Source organism: Antechinus flavipes, chromosome 1, assembly GCF_016432865.1.
Source record: "Antechinus flavipes isolate AdamAnt ecotype Samford, QLD, Australia chromosome 1, AdamAnt_v2, whole genome shotgun sequence".
Classification (NCBI taxonomy): domain Eukaryota; kingdom Metazoa; phylum Chordata; class Mammalia; order Dasyuromorphia; family Dasyuridae; genus Antechinus; species Antechinus flavipes.
This window is the reverse complement of record NC_067398.1, coordinates 312,383,774-312,390,612: the sequence shown is the minus strand read 5'-3', so window position 1 is coordinate 312,390,612 and position 6,839 is coordinate 312,383,774. Positions and strand designations below refer to the sequence as shown.

Genomic DNA, 6,839 nt, shown 5'->3' with positions numbered 1-6,839 from the left:
GTCATTCCCACTTCCCCAGACAGGTGTGCAATGCAGAGGTTCCCTCGACTTCTCAAATTACCAGTCTGGCTCCTGCAGCTTCACACTTCCCTGCTCGGGTCCAAGTGGGAGTGCTTTCCACGGTCAGATACCTTTGCACCCACCATGAGCGAGCCACAGGAAAGGTGAAGCAGCAAAGTTCTCCACCCCGGCCTCTCCTCACACACCCCCCCACCCCCACCCCCCGCGCCTTTATGGGAGGAGGGGTCTGAGTTCCGTTTCAGTTTTTCGGGTTGTATTCGATTCCTTAAATCTAGATCCTCAGAAACGAAGCTCAGGTTGGTTTTAATTGGCGCCTCCTGCCCGAGCCACAATCACTCTAACGAACTCTCTCTCTAAGACACTTGAGTCCGGAGGGGAAGTTGATGGGGGCTCATGAATGAATAAATGAATGAATGAATGGGCAGATGAATGAACGAATGCATTCATGCACGCAAACGTCCACAAACTCGGCAATCTGCGGCTAGAATGAATTCATGCATGCATGTATGCATGCATGCACGCAGCGCCCCCCCCCTCCCGTTCTGGGCTGGGCCGAGGGGCCTGGAAGGGGAGGGCTCAGCTTGTGACTGACCTTGCTGGTGCCAGTCGGACGGACTAGCTGGTGCAGTCCCAGGCTCTGCAGTCCCCAGGCTCGGCGGGGGGGGCGCTCATTGGTATTCCCCAGTCCGCCTGCGTCAGGCCGGAGCTGCTATACTGCTCCCCGCCAGTCGCCCCGACTCCTGCCCTAGCCCTCCAGCCCGCCGCCCTCTTCGCTAGCTAACACCACGCGCTCTTCCTCGCGCACGCCCTCCCAGCCTCCCCACCCCGGTGCCTCCTCCCTTCCCCCTCCAGCAGGCGGCGCGCGCCGAGCCTCGTAACAGTCTCTGCGGCTCTGCTCCCCCCCACCGCCGCCCCCCAGCGCGCTCCCGCCCCCCCTGTCGGAGGGGAAAGGGGAGGGGGCGCAAGGCTCCCGGCCCGCCCCCCGCCCGCCCACTAGCCAAGGGCGCTTCTGCCAGCGCGGGGCCGGAGTAGCCTCGGCGGTTGCAACGGTGGGGCCGCAGCAGCAGCAGCCGGTAACGGCCAACGCCGCGGTCGCCGCACGAGCAGAGCCGAGCCGAGCCTCCCTGGGCGGGTGCGGGTTGGGGGGCTTCGCCCCTGGCCGGGGCTCGCCGCCCCCTGCCTCTCGCCCAGCCTTCCACGGGTCCGGTCCCTGGGTGGGGCTAGTAGGGTATAGAAGGTAGGATCCTCCCTGCGAAGCTCCTGGGGCGAAGGCGTCGCCGTTGCCCCAGCTCCTGAGTAGGAGGCGAGGATGTGCAGGAAGGAGACCACGTCGTAAGTCCATGACCCGAGCCGGAGCCGAGTTCCCGGGTAAGCGGCGGGAGCCGGGGGGGGGGGGGGGGGGGGGGGAACAGTAAGAGCTTGGAACGCTGCTGGGCCGGGGGGTAGGGGGAGGGAGGGAGGGCAGGGTAGGGCGATCGTGGAATGCGGACCCGTCCAGGGGCCGCCCGCAGCTGTCCACGCCCTGCAGCTCACTCCACCTGGCCTCCCCGGATCCTGCGCGCCCCGGGGCGTGGCTGTTCCCCTATCCCTGCTGGTGAGGGTCCCCGAGGGCCGTGCGCGGGCTCGGTCGGCTGGCGCAGCTGTCCCTGCCTTTGCCTCGATCATTACCTATCTCCCGTACTGACCACTGCGCTCTCACGGCACAGAGTAGGTGCTTAATCAGTACTTGTTGACCAGGGAGAGGACTGATCGTTGCCTTTTGCACCCGGCAAAATGTTGGACGGAATGATCACTCCAGGACTCTGGGATCCCCTCCGCAGAGGGACTTGACCGTGGGAAGGAAGAGTGTGGAGGAGCTGGCCCGGGCAAGTGCAGGGAGCGAAAGTTGGAGCTTTGTGGTGTGGGGAGGCAAGCTGAGAAGGAAGCTCAAGGAAGATTAAAAGCACTAGTGTAGCTCGTGGAGAAAGATTTTCGAACTGGGGAGTATTTGGCCTGAAGGCACAGGCATTCCACAAAGATGCTTTAGGTTCTTTAGAAAATTCTATAGATTTGTATTTGTCATTTAAAATTCTATGCTGCTTTAAAATAGGCAGTATACCTGTGTGTGCAGTCCTAGCTGGATATGTATTGAGGTTGGAGGGAAAGGGGGTCACCAAGGAGAAAGCTAAATAAATGGATTTTAGTTAGTGATCCTGAAAGCTGCTGAGTGGTTTTCATTTGTTAAGCGAAGAAGGTGAGAGAAAAAGCTATCTTTGAGGCAGGAAAGAATGTGTGTGTGTGTTGGCATGCTGCATTAAGAGACCAAGGCAGAAAATGTCTACTTAGGCAAGAGTTCTTTCCTGGGCTCCATAGGACTACATTGGGTTGGTGGGATAGATTTCAAAGGGTTCATAAACTCTTTGGATTGAGGAGGAAAATTACATCTCTATTTGGGTTTTCTTCTTAATACTATGTGTTTTATTTTGTGTATTTTAGAACATTCTGTTAATACTATGTGTTTTTTTAATGTATTTTAAAACATTCTGAGAAGAGGTTCACAGGCTTCACCAGACCAAAAATGGGCCAACAAAAATGTTGGAATGGTACCCTGTGACTGAGTTCCTCTAAAAACCTTTTATTTTTCAGTCTATCTAGAACCCAACCAATTTAGAATGACAGAAATGAAAGGACTTTAGATAACAATTCTACAGATTAGGAAACTGAGCTCTTAGAATTTTCCAGAAAGGAAATGATTTACAGAAGGCCACTGAATTGAGAGGGACCCCAGATCTCCATATTTTTTCCTGCTGCATCCATAGGGTTTCTTTCCGATTCCTGGTCTTTAATAGCATAAGCATTGTGATATTCCTATATAATTTGGGAGATCTCAAATCAGTAGGCAAGAAGAGGCTGCTTAGAAATGGGCGCTAATATTTCCAGACACCCCTTTTCCAATATATCTTACTTCCTTATGTAGCTTATTTATGCTGGTGATTTAAATTATTTTGGTATATTGGTGACTAATCTCTTACCTCTATTTCAATTCTCCTTCCTCTAGATACTCTCTTTCAACACAACAGAAATGAAAACTGTCTTCCTTCCTATCCTTTCCTTTGTATAATTTACTCATTTTACCCAGCTACCAAAATAATATTGCTAATGCACATCACTCCCTTGCTCTAATAACTTTAAGTTTCCCATTGTCTACTACTAAAGCACAAACTCTTTGGCATTAAAGGTATTCCATAATCTTGATTCCAACCTCCTTCCAGGTCTTATTCACATCCTTTCCCTTCATGCATCTTATATTCCAGCTAAACTGGATCACTTAATGTTTCTGGGTCTCTTCTAGCCCTTTCTGATCTCTGCGTCTTGTACGTGCTAGCCTGTATCTGCAGATTGTCTTTCTTTTTTCTTCCTACACCAACTCAGGTGCTAGCTTCTAGATGAAGCCTTCCTTGATCCACTCCCATCTAATCCACCACTATATCCCTTTTGTCAGCTCATATATTCTGATTTGTATTTTTTTGTGTGTGCCTCATATTCTCCCATACTGGGTTCTAAACTCCTTGAGGGCAAAGACCATTTCCTTTTTTGTTGTATTTTGAGTTCCTACTACTATACCTCATATACAGTAGGCTATTAATAAGTGTTTATTGAATTGAATTGAAATATCTCTTCCTATCACACTCCAAAAACCCAGGAATTCAGGAGACTGTGATCTTGGAGTTGACCACCACTACTCATTTGGCTTCTCCCTCTCCTGTTGATGATCCAAAGGAATCTATAATGTTTCTCACTAGTACCATCCAGTAAAGAGCAACAATTTATTTAATAAGGTGCTATAACACCCACTAAAGCCTTCCTCTGATGTCTCAACCCAGTAAACATGTGGTTTGTGGTTCTCAAGGACTATGACAAAGGAGTATAAATTCTGGCAGATTCTATCAAGTCAGAAATGCTTCAAGTAGGAACCTAGGGTTGGCTTGTAGGACTACTACGCACAGATCAACCTAGCTAATATCAGAGACTTTATCAGATTAGCCCCAAAGTGATCAATTGTTTTTGCCACAGCAACTCCTCAAAACCCCATACTAAGTTATAAGAGCTGAACAGTCTGTTTCTATCATGAAATCACAGATTCTTGAAGTGTTTTAAATTTACATAACACTGCTCATAACAACCCTATGAACTAAGTAGTATGAGTATTTATCACATTGTCTACATGAAATTAGGAAAACTAAAACAGCCCATAGTCACATAGCTAGTAACGTCAGAGCCAGAGTTCAAACCCAGGTGTTTTTAGATTTCCAGTTCTGAGTCCCTTCTACTGTACCAGGCTGTCTATCTCTCAGCTTAACCACATCAGTGGGGAATGGGAGGAGGCAGCAACAAAGTGGTTCAGTAGAGAATCAGAGGATGCAGACTTCAAATCCCAAGATTTGCTACTGCCTTTGTGGCTTTGAGCAAATTATTTCATTTTTCTGGGCTTCAGTTTTCTGATTTTATATTGAACTATTGGAATCACAGATGATCCCTTCTAGTTCTGAATCTACTCTTAGTAGGTGCTTTAGTCTTTCTTCATTTATGTGTTGATTAATGTGCTTATATAACCTCCTGACAAAGCAGTTTTTTGCCAATTTCTTCTATTTCCCCAGAGATGTTTGCAGTTTGTTTGTTTTTTCCTAATTATTTACTACTGACTAGGGCTCCCAAATGTTTTAAGGGAAAAATTACAGAGTTCCAAAAAGTTACTTAGAAAGCTACACAGTATTTCTATTCCTTTACTACATTGAAAATATATAGCTATTCTTTGTCTAATGTCCTAATAACATTTCAATGGGTTGATCTTAGTTCTTCACACATATACTTTTAAGTCCTAGAGGAAAATGTCTTTTCCTATCTGGACCCATGGGTTACTACCCTCAATGTAAGTTGCCTGTACTTACTTTCACAACTTGGTGGAATTAAGGGAACAAGGTTTAAGTCTTCTCTTATCTATAAGCAATCTGGAAAAAGAGATAGTGATTATAAAGAGCTAGGATCACGTCATCAAGATCAAGGTTAATGTGAGGGCTTAGATTTGCTCCCTAGGGAGCAGAACTGGGAACAATAGGGTAAATATTGCAAAGAGGCAGGTTTAGGCTTGTTACAAAAAAAAAACTTCCTAATAATTCACTTTATCCTAAAGTTGAATTGACTGCCTTGAGAGATAGTAGTACTTCTTCAATAGGGATCTTTAAATGAATGTTGGGTAACCACTTGTGTAGAAGGACTTTGCGTTCAGTTATGGATTGGATTTAGGTGAGCTGCTGAGTTTCTTGTAACTGTAATTTGTCTAGTCTACCATAGGGGCACCCATATTTTTATTTGTGTCACAAACTATTTGTTGATGTTGTTCACTGTATTTTAATTGTTTAACCATCCTGAGACAGTTTTTCTCCAGTTCCAGTCTCTCTTCCACACACCTGCCAATAATCTTACTCTAAAGCACAGACATGTCACTTTCTTCAAGGTTATTGACTTGAAGATAAACTCTGAACTCCTCAGCTTAGCTATAGTCCTTCACAATCTGTCTTCAATGTATCTTTCCACCTTTCTTGTTCATGAAGTCTACATTCCAGCCAAAATGGTCTAGTTGCTATTCCCTGAATTTGACACTCCTTCTATTACTTCTTTGTGACTTTGCATAGACTATCCCCTGTGCCTGGAATGTACTTGTATCTTTTTAAATCCCTAGCCTCTTTCAAAACTGATTGTGTGCTTTTTCCTAATTAAAAAAAAAAGCTTATGCCATCCTCCAGTTATTAGTAGTCACTTTCATTTTTCTGTTTACGGTTTATCTTTCAGTGGAATATAGACTTTTTGAAAGCAGAAATTGCCCTTGTGTCTCCTGGTGCCTTGCACAGATTAAATGCTTAATAAATGTTTATGGAATAGAATGGAATTTCCATTCTTTCGGGGGAAAAATGATGGTTAATGGGAAAGCAGTGTTCTATACCTGTGATTTCATTGGTGTAGGAACTACCAATGAGGAAATTCCCTCTATCATTGCAGATCATCAATTTATAGTCTTAACAGTTGCCTGGAGTACTGACAAGCTGTGATTTACCCAGGGTCACAGTATTTTAATGATATTTGTAGAAAATTGTATTTGAATAGCCAATGTGTGTGAAAGGGAGGACAAGGAATCCAGTGCTTTCCAATGCTGAAGCCACCTTTTTAACTTCTGCACCATACTGTCTCTTCTCAGTTTTTCTTATTCTCATTAAAAAAAAAAAATCCTAATCCAATAGCTTCATCTCTTTATCTTTTCCTAATTTACTCACAATGGCTCTTTAATAAGGTGTGTACTCCCATTTAAACAGGATCCTGGACCATATCTGTTCTTCCACCCATTCTCACATCCATCCTCACATGCAGCATAGAACAGAGAATTGAATTTGGCATTAGAAGGAAATTCAAATGCACAGTCCTTTCATTTGACAGATAAGGAAACTGAGTCTTAGGGAGTTGACTGCAGAGCTAGTTTTCTAACATAGATCCTTAGACACCAGATTCATGTCATTTCCATTACACCAAAGGTAGGGAGTAGAAAAGTTTCTGAGGTTCCTAAGTAGAATATAAGAGCATCAATCCATGGGGTCTGCGCTCCAAAGATGTTCTTCAACGTGGGCATATAAGTGGAGGAAGCAATTGATAGGCGTGGGGATGAGCCAAGGCTCTGAACGATCTGGTCATGCACAGCAGAATGAGAGGCAGCAAAAATATCTAGAATGTTGAAGGGTAATTTTAAATGTAGATTAAAAGATCTTTTATTGAAAGACACATGGAAGAGA

At 45.3% G+C, this 6,839-nt stretch overlaps 1 protein-coding gene across 2 annotated transcripts in view; it reads left to right on the top strand.

The window, feature by feature from the left end:
• Positions 1-263: 263 nt before the first annotated feature.
• The window catches only part of PHF24 (PHD finger protein 24), a 30,348-nt gene continuing 23,772 nt past the window's right edge, over positions 264-6,839 (top strand). For both annotated transcript variants that reach the window (XM_051965579.1, XM_051965571.1), the window contains exon 1: positions 264-1,389. The gene's annotated coding sequence lies outside the window, so the exon portion shown is untranslated. The remainder of the gene's footprint in view (positions 1,390-6,839) is intronic.